The 17,080-nt window shown below is 42.4% G+C and overlaps 2 protein-coding genes and 1 long non-coding RNA gene across 8 annotated transcripts in view; 2 read left to right on the forward strand and 1 right to left on the reverse strand.

Moving 5' to 3' along the window:
- The window catches only part of LOC104937876 (A-kinase anchor protein 13-like), a 106,183-nt gene extending 100,146 nt beyond the window's left edge, over positions 1–6,037 (reverse strand). For all 6 annotated transcript variants that reach the window (XM_027278709.1, XM_027278713.1, XM_027278712.1 and 3 more), the window contains exon 1: positions 5,780–6,037. The gene's annotated coding sequence lies outside the window, so the exon portion shown is untranslated. The remainder of the gene's footprint in view (positions 1–5,779) is intronic.
- On the forward strand, positions 402–2,022 carry LOC113745772 (uncharacterized). Its single transcript, XR_003462386.1, has 3 exons — positions 402–938; positions 1,140–1,175; positions 1,479–2,022. It is a non-coding gene; the product is annotated as an uncharacterized LOC113745772 (long non-coding RNA).
- A 10,734-nt stretch (positions 6,038–16,771) lies between the features above and the next one.
- LOC104937281 (synaptic vesicle glycoprotein 2B) overlaps positions 16,772–17,080 on the forward strand; it is a 28,653-nt gene continuing 28,344 nt past the window's right edge. Inside the window, exon 1 of the mRNA XM_027278734.1 lies at positions 16,772–16,950. The gene's annotated coding sequence lies outside the window, so the exon portion shown is untranslated. The remainder of the gene's footprint in view (positions 16,951–17,080) is intronic.

The following is a 17,080-nucleotide window of genomic DNA, read 5'->3' on the forward strand; positions in this document are numbered from 1 at the left end:
GACTTGTTGGACAAAGCTTTTGTCAAATTATCATCAACAAGACATCATTTGGTGTTTTACTTTGTTAAAAAGTGGGTAATTTCAAGGTAATCAAGTATTTCATTTTTTAATACTGCAATACCAGCTGTTAGAACAAAGCCAAAATGGACAATGAAACATGATGGAGGCATCTCTATATCAGGGATGCACCGATCTGCTTTTTTTTAAACCTCTGATACCGATATCTGAGGTTTCGTATCAGCCGATACGATACAGAAAAACAGCGCAGAATTATGGTAACAAACGATATGTCTCATTGTGTGGAAAAGACTGGGATCATTCTTCTGTGCAAAACAAATAAACATGAATGTACTGAATTACTTATTTATTTAATAACATGTGCACCAGTACAATAAAAAAACAATAGCTTCACAAGCTTGATAAACATTTAAAATAAACTGTCAGTTCTTTGTAATGGTTTAGTTTAGTGCAAAAAAAAAAAGACATGCCTTGCACACACCGTGCAGAAGCACACACCTGCCTCCCGAAGCTTTTGGCACCAGCTCCCAAAGGGCTTGCCATCACTTCCAACCTCCTTCATCCATGCCCAGCACCATTTATTTTTGATACCCTTCTCGACATCTTTAGTGTCATCCCCGGGCTTCATGAACCTGCGGCCCATCCTGTGGGTTAGGCTACAATGCTTGTTACTGCAGGCTAATGATGTTCAGTAGTCCCGCCCCACCCTACTTCTGATTGGTTAGTAGGCCTAGAATGAAAGCTGCACTTCTGTTGGGTTTAGAGAAATGTCTAGATAAATCTGGCCGAACCAAAGGACACACACTCTCCTTTTTTTCGCAGTCAATGGTGGCACGCCGGAGATCTGGCAGGCAGTCATGCTGATACGCTGGAGATCTACCAGGGCCGCCGGAATGCTACCAGCCATGTTATATTTAAAGGTGGATTAATCACATGATCAATACCTGAAAAACTTGAAATATCAGCACAGATGTTGATCCAGTGTACTGAATGTCTACTATTTCCCCCACTAAGAAATATTAACACATTTATGACAAAACTTAATCAATAAAATGGCAACAATGGAACACTGCGTTCACTTCTATTTCTGTTCATATACATTTTCCCATCCTTATTAACAGAGCTCTCCATGAAGCAAAGAAAACTACACCAAAGAGGTAAGCTTTGTTTTTAGATCACCGTTGTTGAATAAGTCACAGACTGATGTCTTATGTTTTGTTTTATTAATCTAGATTAAATCAACAGAACGCTGCTGTCATTTTGACTGGATATTTACTGGGTTGTTGTTGTGGATGTCTGAGTTGATGCTTAGCTATGGAAGGTAACATTAGCAACATTATTCTTCTTAGCCTTCATGCATTCATTGTAGTGCGGTGTAGTTTGTGGTGGGTGAACTCTCTGTTGTTTATTACTCTTTGCCTCCTGACTGAAGCCGCAACATACAGGACATTTTTTCACAGACTGCTGCTGCTGCTGCTGCTGCACGGTGCACACACGGCCCAATGACAGCGCCACAAAAGTGAAACCAGAACATCCTGACCACCAGTTTATGAAGCGCTTGATGTGATATGCAGCACAGCTTTCTATGTGCACCTTAAAACTTAAGTAATGTCTTAAAGTTAAATAATAAATGAACTAAACATAATTTAACAGGTTGTCTTAATTTTGACTCATAAAAGTTCTTCATTTGATATCATCCAATCATCTCAGTCTCTCTCTTTCTCCTTTCAGTTCATGCTCAGGGCATAATTTGATCATTCTGATTTAATTGTGGGAACACAAAATCATTATCGCGATTAGTATTGGGTTAATTGTGCAGCCAGTAAAACATGACAAATGTTTTATGTGGGAGAAAACCCACCGAGCTGTTTGTTCCAGTCAAAGATACGTGAATCTAAAATCCACACAGTGACTGCATGTAACAGCTGTCGGTGCTAAAAATCAGTTTCTATGAGCAGGAAAGAGGTGGGGACCACTTCTGGACTACTACAACAACACAAAATCAACAACAGTGCGAGTGCAGGGAGACACACACACACACACACACACACACACACACACACACACACTTCATTCAGCCATTTTAATTTAGCCTCTTTTTGAGGAATGTTTACCTTTATTAGAGAGTAAGCAGTATATAGGAGACAGGAAATGAGAGGAAAGAAGAGACATGCAACGCGGGTCTTTGGCTAGACTGGAACATGGGATGTCACGAGTCAGCATTTTAAACTTCTGGGCCACCAGGACACTCCTGTCCATTTAGCACTGCTGATGTGCTTAAATACAGTACATTTGGATGAAAGGTAAACTACTGAATGATCAGAGAGAAGTGAGACTGTTCACTGAGCTGAATAATGAGTTGAGCCTGTCTGTCTGCCTGCCTGCCTGTGTGCCTGTCTGTCTGTCCATTAGTTTGCATGAAAAGAAACGATCTTCACAGGCCTATTGGACTGGACCAGTTGGTATGAATGGAAGTGTGAGCGTGCTGAGCAAGCAGCTAAACTGTACAGAGACAGAAGAGGAAACAGCTGGATTTGCAGCCCACCCCCCCCTCCCTTCTCATCAGGACTCAGAGCCACCACAGTGCAACTGTCTGTGATTACCATAAAATATCACATGTCAGCTCGTGTTGCCTCTCTTTCCTTTTCTGGACTTGCTGCTTTGTTTCCATCTCATGCAAACATCTCTTCAAAATAAAAGCAGGATTATTAAAGTCTTCTCTCATCCACATCTGTTTGTTCTTTCAGTTCAGCCCTGATCTCGGCATAAACTAAGCATCATTTTGCAGGTTGTATGTTCTATCATTGTAAGAAACCAGTGTTGGCTGGAGATAGCTCCAAACTGCTGACTCAAAAAGTGAATTTCACATGTTGCCACAGAAGAAAAGGCACGAGAGAGAGAGAAAGAGGAACAAAGCCACAAACTAAACTAAACAATGCGGATATCACATGTAACATGTTTAGCAGAGTGTGAGAGCAACCACATCAACCTGACAGTGTAAAACTCATTTATTAAATGTTTGCATACTGATTAGAAATGGTGAACAGAATGTTGGCAAGTGAAAACTGAAAATAAAAGGAGGGAACTGGATGCTCAACTAATTTGCCGATTTATCCGGTGCAGGACAGCCTCTGGCTGAAACACGTCCCCACTAATATTTGAATAGAATATGAAGCCCTGCAGACGCTGACAGCTTTGATGGCGTGCCACCTTTGTCTGCCTTTGAACAGATACTATCATGTGCCATCGTCTAATAGTTAACAGCTTCTATATCCCTGTGAAGCTTCAGCCTGAGCAGCGTGTTGCTCCTTTGTGCAACCAGTGACACCGTGTCCCTCAGTGACAGATCAGGAGTCATTAGATCATAGTCTAAATAACGCAAAGTTACGGAGCTGCAATTCTAGCACTGAGGTGACAGGAAAGCCTGCTCTCATTCTGGGCAGGCCTAACTTCTGGATGATGATGCTGCTGACAGACGATCACATGGTTTGACCCTCGCTTCAACTCAGTATCCACCCTGTTAGCAACTCAGAGTCACTCTGCTGCCTTTGTTTGAGGAGTTAAAGGTCTACCTGTCCTGCAGCCAGCACACTGAACACACACCTCAACAAACCATCACACTGAACACACACCTCAACAAACCATCACACTGAACACACACCTCAACAAACCATCACACTGACACACCCTCAACAAACCATCACACTGAACACACACCTCAACAAACCATCACACTGAACACACACCTCAACAAACCATCACACTGAACACACACCTCAGCAAACCATCACACTGAACACACACCTCAACAAACCATCACACTGAACACACACCTCAACAAACCATCACACTGAACACACACCTCAACAAACCATCACACTGAACACACACCTCAGCAAACCATACAACTGACACACACCTCAGCAAACCATCACACTGAACACACACCTCAGCAAACCATCACACTGAACACACACCTCAGCAAACCATCACACTGAACACACACCTCAACAAACCATCACACTGAACACACACCTCAGCAAACCATCACACTGAACACACACCTCAGCAAACCATCACACTGAACACACACCTCAACAAACCATCACACTGAACACACACCTCAACAAACCATCACACTGAACACACACCTCACAAACCATCAACTGAAACAACACACCTCACAAACCTCACACTGAACACACACCCACAAACCATCACTGAACACACACCTCAACAAACCATCACACACTGAACACACACCTACACAAACCAATCACACGAACACACACCATCACAACCATCACAAACTAACACACCCACCTCACAAACCATCACACGGAACACACACCTCACAAACCATCACACTGAACACACCACCTAACAAACCATCACACTGAACACACACCTCAACAAACCATCACACTGAACACACACCTCAGCAAACCATCACACTGAACACACACCTCAGCAAACCATCACACTGAACACACACCTCAGCAAACCATCACACTGAACACACACTCAGCAAACCATCACACTGAACACACAACCTCAGCAACCATCCAACACTGAACACACCCTCAGCAAACCATCACAATGAACCACACACCTCAACAAACCTCACACTGAACACACACCTCAGCAAACCATCACACTGAACACACACCATCAGCACACCATCACAAACCATCACACTGAACACACACCTCAGCAAACCATCACACTGAACACACACCTCAGCAAACCATCACACTGAACACACACCTCAGCAAACCATCACACTGAACACACACCTCAGCAAACCATCACACTGAACACACACCTCAACAAACCATCACACTGAACACACACCTCAACAAACCATCACACTGAACACACACCTCAACAAACCATCACACTGAACACACACCTCAACAACCATCACACTGACACACACCTCAACAAACCATCACACTGAACACACACCTCAACAAACCATCACACTGAACACACACCTCAGCAAACCATCACACTGAACACACACCTCAACAAACCATCACACTGAACACAGCCTGATATTCATCACAGGAGCTGGGAGGTGCTGTACATTACGCACTCATGTCTACATAGAGTTTATTAAAGCTGAGCTAATGAAACGTTATTAAGAGGTCATTTTGGAGGCTGCAGTTTGTGGTGCTGTTGAATATTTACTTTGACATATACATATATATACATATATATATATAGTTAAATATAGTTTTGACTTTATATAAAGGTTGGACAAAATAATTAAACTGAATGCTACAGTGGAGCTACACGGTGCTGTACTGCCATGTATGTTAGCTAATGTCTCTGAAATCACAGCTGTAGGCAACCACACACACACACACACACACACACACACACACACACACACACACACACACATTTCTTTTCCTGTGGGAAACTGTAATTTATGTTATTATGTAGAAACAACAGTAAAATAAGCTGAACCCGCTTCATTACAGTGGGCTGAGTGGCGTTCAGGGACCCTCGGTTCACGGTAAAAATAGCCTTTCTTCCAGCCTCAGAGTTTCGTTGTTTGAAGCAGCAGCGTTGCAACACGTAGATGCAAAAAAAGTTGCACAAACCACAAAAAGTGAGCAGAGCAAGTAAAGAGCAGCTGCGTTTCTCTTTTTGTGTTACAGGAGGAACTCCTGAAGCCAGAACGAGGTTAAAAAGGAGACGGTAGCCGGAGTTTAGAGAGACAGTCGGAGCTTTGGCCCGGCTCTCTTCTTACCTTGCCGCAGTGTTGACTCCTCCAGGCAGTGAGCTCACTCCTCTCAACTCCTTCTTTCTTTCTGCTGTACGCAAACTACGCTTCACAATCTTCCCGCCGCTTTTCAAAGCTCCCGTCCTCTTTGTCGAAATGATAAACGCAGTTTAAACTGGTAAACAACGCCATTTCCTCACCGTCAGGTCCTTGTTTTAAAGCTGGGCGCTGGTTGGGGAGACTCTGGTACATGCTGGGCTCACTCAGCCCCGTGTGTCAAGTCACCGAAAACAAACTCGTGATTTCCGGTGTGCAGTTTCAAAATAAGTCTCACACGCTTGGTGATTAACTTGCTGCGCATATTGACGACGACCGAAATAAAACCATGTTGATTTCACTCCCATTAGAGGACATAAAGTGTGCGTTGTGAGCGACAATGCGTTACGTTTGAACGTTACGTGACACGTTAACGAGTTTGTTTTGAAGGGAGAGTAACGTTAGTTCCGGTGTGATCCCGTTGAACTTTGTGGCTCGAGTCTGGATTATTTCTGTCGTCTGTCCGGTTCACACTCGGAGATGTCTGCGTGCACAGCTCGGTAGATCACAGGCCGCAGAGGTGATTCACGTGAAATGTACTGTAGTACTGCTGCTGCTGCAAGAGCTCAGGAAAGTTTCAGTGTCTGTTAGAGACAGGACAGCCAATGCACATGTGATTTGAACATTCTGGTTTACTTTGCTTCCATAACACATCTAAGAAAACACCAAAACACACATTTAGTTTATTTGACTTCAGGCTGTCTATTTGGTTCTGTAGATTCCACCATAGTTACCATTAGATAGTGCCATTACCATTGCCTCATTTGCATATTCAAACATAAAATTAATTAATTATTAAACAAGCACAAAAACTGTCCCAATGTAAATTAAAGCTGCAAGCAGCGATGGTCGGGCCCTCGCAGATATGCGCACATTGAAATGTGTGCATGTCGAAATGTGCATAATATCGTTCTTTATAATATCGGTCTTAATAACCACAAGAAGTTTCAAACAGCTCTCATAGACTCAGATCTGGCCTTCAGGAGTCACATAAAATCAGTCACCAAAACAGCCTTCTACCAATTTAAGGACATATCCAGAGTTAAGGACTTTATGTCCCGAACAGATCAGGAGACGCTGATCCTTTCATCTCCAGTACACCTGACTAGGTTCGAGGAGTTCGTTCAAACATGAGCCCTTCTCAACCAGGCCGAAACACAGAAAATGGCGATTTTTGTTCTTAAATATCTTGCTTCCTGTTCAATCTTAGCCCATTGCTCCAAGAGAGTTTTTTGTAGGTCCTGGCATGTTCTACAATTCGGCTGAGTTTCGTGACTCTGTGGCCAAAACTGTGGCGGGGCTGTTCCACTGAAAAACTCAAGGGGGCGCTATAGAGCGCTTTTGCCCCGCCCCCTCATTAATTATGCAGCCGAATTGTGCATAATATTGGTTAAATCCAAACACGTCAAGAGAAAACAGCAAAAATGCAATTTTGTTAATTACGGCGCCTCCTAGTGGACAAATGACACCAAATTGTATTGGCACACTTTGGGGCGGGTCTCGATGCCCGTGACCGAATTTGGTCTTCGGAGGTCAAAGCGTTGCCGAGATATGAGCAAACGTCCTGTCTGGCGGCGTTGCCGCCAACAGCGATTGGCTAACATGAAAAGTTGGCATCAGCTATCAATGGGGCAACCCACAGTATCTGTGGATATCACAATTTCATTTAAAAAACAAACACTTCAGGAGTTATGAGCAAAACAATGTTTTGCTTATTATAGCGCCCCCTATAGACGAAATAACACCATATTTGTTTCCTGGACTAGGGACAGCGCCTCGAAGCATGACATCAAATTTGGTTCCGTTTTGCCAAAGCGTTCCTGAGATATGAGCTCACATTGAAATCGGCGCCTTCACCACTGATTTTTTCTTTCAAACAGCCCCGCCCACAGTTTTGGACAAGAGACTTTTTTTGTAGGTCCTGCCATGTTGTTCAAAGTGGCTGAGTTTCATAACTCTGTGTCCAAAACTGTGTTGTTTGAAAAAAAAATTCCAGGGGGCGCTATAGAGCGCTTTTGCCCCTCCCCCTCATTAATTATGCAGCCGAATTGTGCATCATATTGCTCTCAACAACCCCAATAAGTTTCAGACAGCTCTGACAAAGTATATGATAGCCGCACACGTTTGCCCGAAAATCAGCCAAAAAGTGAATGGAGTCTTGTTTTTTTGTGGAAAAATCAGCAGCGTGGAGTTTGACGCTCCATCACGGCCACGCCCTCTGATAAAAAGTTGTGATTTTGATAACTTTTCATTGTGGCACCTAGGTGGCGCTGTGGAGGCGTATGCGCGCGTGCATGTGTGAGACCTCCAAAATACGTAATTGTACGCCTAGACATTGGGGGGGTAGGCAAATTTTCGTGAGTTTTCGGGGGGATATGGGCTGTGGAAAATGCGATTTACTCTTAAACGTCGTTCAGCGTTCGAAATACAATAGGGCCTCGCTGTGCTCGGGCCCTAATAATCCAGTGAGGAAGTTTCGTGGTGTTATCTGTTAGAATCCACCTGTAGTGTCTCCCTTAAAGTGTTTATTACTACTGACTACGGACTTCTGTTAAATGTAGTGTGTAGTAGTGATACAGTTAAAAAGTTATGAAATATTAATCTCTGAGAAAACGGAGACTGCAGAACTACAGAGGTCAATCTGTTGAAGTATATGGTGTTACTGAGGATCTGTTCATGTAGCAGCTAAACTCACTGTCTGTCACACTGCTTTGTTCACTCCACTTGGATTTACTACAAAAAATCTGACCTCTTGTGGTTCAAGAGGAGAAGCACATCCTTAACAGAAGGACGTCACGTGTGGCCCTCACTAAATATCTCTAATGTGGAATCTGCTTTTAAGCAGGACCGGCCCTCGGCTTTTAGCAGGGTGAGGGTTGACAAGTAGCTACAAACAGAGACATAATGTGAACAGTAAACACAAATAGTTAATATATCAGAACATTGTCCAGAAAACAATGAAACTAGTTGTTATTAACCTAGAAATAGAAGAGTGTGAAAGTGTTCTTATCTGAACTAATTGGTTTGGATAAGGTTTTTCTCATTTATCATGTCAGAGGTGCTGAGGTCACACATGAAGTGAATATTTACTGAAGACTACATAGACAGTTCAACTTCTGACACATTTTAGCCAAATTAAGATATTAACCAGAGGTCAACATTACCTAAAGTAATCCTAAAACTAGATTTTGATTTTGACTCCTCTTTAAAACGGGTATTAAACATTTATTTAACGTCAATAAAAATGCTCATACTCAAAAATACTCCTTTCAAGTGTACAGATATGAAATACCTTCATGTGTATATTGTGTCATGTCCTCTGGGATTATATATTCCTATAGCTGATGGAAACATGAACCATTTTATTTTTACTGTCTGCACAGGTTTATATTCATTATTTTGTGTCTGAAATTGCAAATAAATGCATAAGGTTGATGCAACTATGTTGTATGTTATGGTTGTAAATGTGCTCTACAACATGGTCAACATGGTATGACCTGTAGTGACCTAGCTGTGTGTGTGTGTGTGTGTGTGTGTGTGTGTGTGTGTGTGTGTGTGTGTGTGACACATCAAAGATTACACATATTTACACTTACTACTAGAAACAGCTGCTGTACACACAAAATCAATTTACTGCTTATCATCTCCATCACGTGCGCACGTGCATCAGTCGTCGTCAAGGAGACAGAGAGGTGACATAACAGCTGCAGACTTGTTTCTTTGCTCATTTGAACTTGGACTCGTCAAGGACCTTGCTCAAAATGCACCAAACAGATCGATATTTCTATGAGCTGAAGATAAAGTGAACCAAAGTGTCTGACAATCTTTAGATCCATAACCAAATCTGTCGTGTTCAGTCACCTGTATTTTCATATTGAGCTTTTTTAGAATAAGGCAACCAGGTAGCATCATGCACTGGGACCATAAATTCCATGACGACTGGCAGGGACAACTGATTGACCTCTTTAATCCTATAGGGTTCCATATGGCTGCCAACATCCCAGGTAACGTCTGGCACTGTTTTGTTTTTTTTATCCTCCCTCCTCGCTTTGGCAAGATGGCTGGGTCAACTTTACTTTTATTACACGGCAGGATAGGAACCATTAACTTGGTCGTGTGGTGAGGAAGAAAAAGGAAGATGCCAAAAAGCTGCAAAAAACAACTATACAACAAAGCACTTACACTCTCACCACCAAGAAAGCTCTTCAAGGCAGCAGTTTGATTTCATGCAGCTTTAAAACCTGGAAAAAAACACTCACCAAACCAACATATTACCTTCTGCTAGCTTCTTCTTCACTTCACAGGGACAAAAAAGGTAAGTATGGACTTCTGAGCTGTGAAATTGATTCATTCAAATAATAATTTAAAGACTGTCTTATAGTTTTTGTCTTACTGTACACGAAAAAAGGTATATATGAGCCTCTGACTCAATATAATGTCACTTTTATACTAATGTCATACTAATCACTTTTTAATGTTCTCTTACTCCACTGTCTGAGCTGTGGATGAAAAAGTTAAATATGAACTTCTGATGTAGGAAGAAAGTGATTTAGAATAGGGCAGAATTTTGAAAGCACTGCACAGTATCTCGTGTGTAAATCCTAAAATTTAATCTCATGTCATAGTCTCATTTTATAGTTTTTTCATATAATATAACTTCTTCCATAATTGTCTTTCTCACCATTCTTTATCATATTTATGTCTCCCCACTGCCTGAGCTGCTGCTGTTCACCGTGTCCTGAGGCTGCTGAACGAGGATGTAAACCAAAGCACATAAAGAAATCATCACATTAGTCCACTGAGTATTTAATAAAACACTCAGACATCTGAAGTGATACCATGTCATGTCAGATTTTCTTTCACATCACTGATGCTGGGTTCATGTGAATCAGTTGCATGTGTCATAAAATGTAGTCAAACTGCTAAAACAACTTTGCCACCAGGAGCCTCTTTCAGCAAGTTCACCATTTTAAATCAGTTCATGGACAGATTAACATATTCCTGCATATCCAACATGTCAGAGAAAACCATCAAAACTCAGCGGATTCAGAAGATGATCACATTTTTGATCACAGGTTGTAAGCACTTCAAAATGTCTATGAACATGAGAAATAATTACGAAAATAAGGAATCAATCCAGGGTTTACATAAAGCTATATATGATTTATGACACATTTAAAAGGCTCATTCTGCTATGGTGTTTGTTTCTTAAATCACAGTTAACAGTTTAATGTAACAGAACTATTATTACTATATATATTATTATACTATTATTTATCAGGGACTTAAAGCTGTTTTGTATTGTGTGAGGACTGCCACTGCTGTTTTGTGTGTGCCATCTTTGATTTTGTATTTTTTTATTATGCTCAAAATGTGGATAGGCTTTCAGAGATGTGGTACCAACGTTAATGATGCTGATGCCTTTATTTTTCCAACCTCAGTTTTACGCTTTTGTCTGTACCAGTGGTGGGGAGTCTTAGTTAACCCCTGTGACGTCTGATGCCCTCATAATCTATGTTTTTTTATGTTTTTATCTTCTTTTAGCATCCTTAGCTGATTGTCATAAATATTTGGCATTTTATGAACAGATGTCTGTCTTTTATTGTTTTAGAATGAATGAATTGAAGTTTATGTCTGGGAATGATTTTTACCATCATTGGTGGGGAACTCACCAGTCTCGCGATGAAACTCTGTCACATAAAATATAAATGAAAACACCTAAAATATGATTATGTGCAAACACTGAAACCCATGGCACAAAAACAACTTATCAGACAGCTAATAAATGTATTTAAAATGTAATGTAACAAACATCATACAGCACTTAATCATCCTAAATCAAGTCTGATAGGAGGCTGTTGCCATGGTGAATCATGGTATTAAAGCTCCATGCACATGTTAACTTAGAGTTGAATGAAGTAACTCAGAACCAGATCAGCTGATCTAAGTTCTGCAGTGCTGCCTTGACCTTCTCTTGATTCTCTGAATCTTTATTGACATTATGGATTTTAAGGTGATGGTGAAAACTCTGAATTTGTGTGTGTGAGTGTGTGTCCACTCGCAGCAGAGGGAGACAGTGAGATAACTTTTGTATGTGTGTGCATGGCATAACCAGCAGCTGGACTCATGCAAGATGAAGGAAGTGCATTTATGTTTCCACTGTGATCGCACTCGTCATGCACTAATGTCTGCAGACACAGGTTGGTGTGCTGACCTGAGTTGTTACCGGCATTGTCTATCGAAGCTGTACTTTCCCTCATATTGGTAATTATCACTTCTCATTCTGCCAGCAGATTTACTCAGTGCACTTTGTAAGTGTCAGCAGTCCTTTCAGTTTCAGATGCAAATTTGTAAAGTTTCTTTTTTTATTGCTCTGATTCATTTTGTTGAAAGCAAATCTGGAAATTTGCCTGGAAAGGCTTCGTCCGAGTGCACAAACACAATCTTGCTCCACACTTTCATAAATTTCATCTAGTAAAGTAAATCTTTCCTTCCCATCTAAGTCAATCATGTTTTTTTCCCCAAAAAAATCCATTTATGCGTTTTCTTTTTTAATTGCCTTCTTTAGAGATCTTTTTCACAAACACACACGCACACACGCACGCACACACACACACACACACACACACACACACACACTATGGACTGAAACAATCAGTCTGGTCCAGCCTAAACTCCATAGGTGGAGCTGTCTGCCCTCTCTTGTTGGATGGTGGTCATAGTAACTTTTCAATTTTTGTCCGTGCCTTGGTTTTGGAAAGTTTGTCAGCGTTTCCTCTTCATTTCCTCATTTTGTTCGCTCAGGTCATATATTAATCAAAACCCTTAAGTAATTAGTATTTGCTTTAGTCTACTCAGACTGCAGAATGGGCAGCTACCACAATTTGGCAGTCCAGTGCAGTCCAATCTCATCCAATCTAATATGCTGTGTTGTGCCAGACCAGGCAGATCAATCTCAGAAATGCTAACCTTCTGGATCCACGTTAGGTAGTAATTTGCAGAGTCATCAGACTAGAATCTAATCAGAATTATTTTTTACTTTGGCTCTTCTATGATAATGAAAAAATGAAAAAAACTCCAAACATTTCAGCTTTGTGGCGACCCCATCAGATAAAGTCAGTGTACATAAAGCAGAAATTCACTGTGAATCCCAGAACTTTTCTATGTGTTATCATTTCACTGGACACATTTCTGACTTAAAAAATAAAATCACACATGGTAGCACAGTTAAGACAGGTTGACCTGGTGTGAGGCTCCATTGGGACATGAGGGATTTAAAGTATGAATCCTTCCTGCAAGATGATGTGCCACTATCTTTGTTGTTCTATGTTGTTGATGTATTAGGCTGACTGCGAGGTTGACTGACTGGCTGATTATGTGACTGATGTAATCCTTTGCCATCAGCTTTATACTGCGTAGCCAAAGTGTGCCAGTAGGATTAGGGATCTTCCCTATTTCCTGAATGCGTGTGTGTGGACATCTATTGTTTTCTACCCCTGATCTACTGACCACAGATGAAACCAAACCAACCCACCAAACCAACTGGTGCTCTGATGGGAGTGAAGGGGATTAAGGCCAGATGGTCCAAACCATGTCTATGTGTTTAAAGGGGGTAGTCTGTGACCAAAAAGGGAGTGATGGACCATTTTCATCCTAGTTTTTCTATTCTAGACCCCATATTCATATTGTTAAATATTGGATGCTGAAAGACAGGTTTACTGGTAACTGGTGATAGCATCATGAATGGCTACAAAAGGTCGTACACAAGTAACGGTGGAGCGAGGTTCAACACTGTGAACCTCAACAATGACACTTCCTACATTCATTCAACAAATACCCTCCACTCCTCTTTCACTCTTGTATTCTGCACTCCTTCTTTTTCTCTGTAGGGTTCTGAGGGGGTCTGTTGTGTCCCACAGCAATGGACAAGGAGTACAGGAGTTCAAGCTTTATTTGCTATCTTTTCTTTTGTTAATAAATCTTATTAATGTATCTTGTTTATGATCCAACCTGCTAGTGAAAAACTCAAAACCTCAAAGGCTCATAGGCATGCAAATGTTGACAGATGGTGGAGTGATGGTGCTCTGGGTGCAGTTTAGGGGTTTGGTACCTTCCTTCAGGGCACCCTTACAGTGCTCAGGAGGTAAGAGGAGGGCCCACATTCCATACTGTGGACTTAAACTGCTCACCCTACGGTTCCCAAGCCAAGTCCCTACTGACTGAGTTGCGGTCACCTCTTACATATATATTTCAACAGAAAGTAGAGGCACTTAATAAGATTCATGCATACAAATCAATGAGCTTACAAGTCCCATGGAAAATAGTGTATCCAGCTTCTTCTGATAACTTATTTTATTGTCATTTTTCCCCTTGGCAATTTACTGCAGCATTTTTTGGCCTGCTACATATCCACCATATCTTACCAAATTAGTTTGATTTGAATAATTCACATTCTAACAAATCTGAATTTTCTTTTAGAAAATGAAAGAAATGCCATCACAATTACCCAGAACCAAAAGTGACACCATCACAATCTTTATTTTGCTCTGTTCTGCTCAAATATTTTGGGTACGGTTGAATAGTCCAAAAAAATTTGCTCCTAAGTCCTTTCCTAACCTCTTTTTCTTGACCTTGATGGAAAACGTCACAAGTTCAAGGAAAGATGTGAAGGAGAATTCATAAGGACTTAGGAGAAGACGACTGTGGTGGCCTTACACTAGACTACTTCATCATGCGACAGCGAATGTTATTGACATGATCTGTAAAACTACAAGTCTACTACTAAGTCTAGATGATGGACTACAAAACGCTCATCTGAGACCGTGTTGTGTCATGCAGGAAATATAAACGTGGACAACCCGACCTGGGTCCCGCCTGGGTCCTGCGACAGCGACGGATGAAGGCTTGGACAGAGGGGCAGGAGACCTCCCTTTCCAGGGCCGGAAAGAGAGGGGGCTGGTACCTATACACACACTGGAACGGGGAAAGGCTGGTAGCAGAGCTGGTTAGAAAACTGTGGGCGTATTCCACCCACAGAAATCTCTGGGACCAGGCCGATGGATTCCAAGAAACCAGACAGGGCAGAGCTGTTTCCACCACCTGGTTCATCCGTTCACTCTGTCTATTGGTCTGTGGGTGGAACCCTGAGGAGAGACTTACTGTGGCCCCCACCCGGCTGCAGAACTCCCTCCAGAAGACCGAGGTAAACTGGGGACCCGGTCGGACACCACATCACATACGTGTAGCAGCACCAACCGGGCAGTCTCTTTGACTGACGGCAACTTAGACAGGAGCACAAATTGTGCCATCTTACTGAACCGGTCCACAACCGTAAGGATAACTGTGTGGCCCTGAGAAGGAGGAAGACCGGTGACAAAATCCAACGAGATGTGGGACCAGGGACGATGCGGAACCCGGAGGGGCAGAAGGAGCCCTGCAGGCGCCTGATGTGAGGCCTTGTGCTGATTACAGATGAGACAGGCCTTAATAAAGTCACTTGCATCCTTAGCCAGCGTGGGCCACCAGAACTGCTGTAAGAGGAAGATGCGTGGAACTCGCACTTCTCCGCCTTGACAAACAGGGAGTTCTCGAGGAGACGTTGGAGCACAGACTGAACATGGATGACATGCTCTTCTTAAGACTTGGAAAAAGGGGTGTTGAACGCCGCCTTCCACTCGTCCCCCTCCCTGATGTGGACCAGGTGATAGCCGTTACGAAGTACGAAGTTCCAGGGAGTCGTTGATGTAGACCTCCATCGCCCTCCTCTTGGGAGCCGACAGTGAGTTTTTACTTGCTGCTGTCGCCTAGTGCCACAGGCATAAAGTCAAACACTTAGCCAATACATTTGTGATGCAAAATACTGGTACTGTGATAGGATGAGGTCCATAAAGACATGGTTTGATGAGTTCGGTGTGGAAGAACTGGCCCCACACAGAGCCCTGACCTCAACCCCATCGAACACCTTTCGGATGAACTGGAACCGAGATTGCGAGCCAGGCCTTCTCTTCCAACATCAGTGCCTGACCTCACAAATGCTCTACAGAATGAATGGGCACAAATTCCCACAGAAACAAGAAGAGTGGAAGCTGTTAAAGGGGGACCAACTCCATATTAAAGTATATGTATTTGAGTACAATGTCCCTGTGGTCAGGCATCTACGTTTTTTTTTTTTTGCTTTGTTGGACATAAAAACAATGAATTAAAATCAAAGTCATGTGTTAAAATCAAAGAAAGAATTTTAAAACTTTTATGTAATAAATCATATTTCACTTTCTTGATAAGCCTTTAAAATCCATCTTTTTTGTGTGATGACACATAGGAGCTGCTGATGAGGAGAAAGCAGCGTTCCGTCTTTCATCTCCTCTCTTTGCTTTTCTCTCTCATCAGTTAATCATGATGCATCAGTAGCTAAATATTGCATTGCTACAGTCGCTGAATAGAGAAAGAAGAAAAGTGGTGAGAGGTAAAGATGAACAATCTAAGAAAAAAACCTAACACCTGCAGACAGAGGGTCAACATGAAACAGTGTCTGTGTAACGCTGCACGACTTCTCCATCATAGACAGCCTCTCATCAAGCATCTCTGCTCTCTAAGTCAACACATCTGTCACTCCCCTACCCCACCTCCTCATCTACCCCTCCCTTCCTGCCTCCTTCCATCCATCCACCCCCCTCCCACTGGCCACCCATATGTCTCTTTCAATCCCCCCTCCACGCCCACGCCCCCCACCCCCACCCCTGCAAACCCCCTTCTCTCCCCACAAGTCAGCCAAATGGCACGCTCTTTACATGTACCGCAGTACAGAGGTGGACTGTACCATTGTGCATGTGGTGGGTGGGTGGCAGCACAGAGGAGGAGTGCTGCAGAGAGAGAGGGAGGGAAACAAGAGAGAGAGAGAGAGAGAGAGAGAGAGAGAGAGAGGCTGGCACTATCCTTTCCTGCTCTAATCCCTCAGTCCTGCCTCTGTGTGTTGATGCTCTTTACATACACAGTGTAGAAACTTCAGACGAGAATTTTAAAGCTGCAAATGAATTTTTAGAAAGGTTTGTCGTGAGGTCGGGACACCATTGACTGGATGTAAACTTCTGTCTGACCTTCTTTTGGTAAGCAGAGTGATTTTCAATGCAATTGACTTGTTTATGTCGTATTTCACTTGATTCCAAAAGCTGTGCATCTTTACTAAAATATTGTTAGAACAATGGAGTTTTCGAGATTTGATTTATTTTAAGATTT

The sequence above is a fragment of the Larimichthys crocea genome, chromosome V, assembly GCF_000972845.2.
Source record: "Larimichthys crocea isolate SSNF chromosome V, L_crocea_2.0, whole genome shotgun sequence".
Lineage (NCBI taxonomy): Eukaryota > Metazoa > Chordata > Actinopteri > Sciaenidae > Larimichthys > Larimichthys crocea.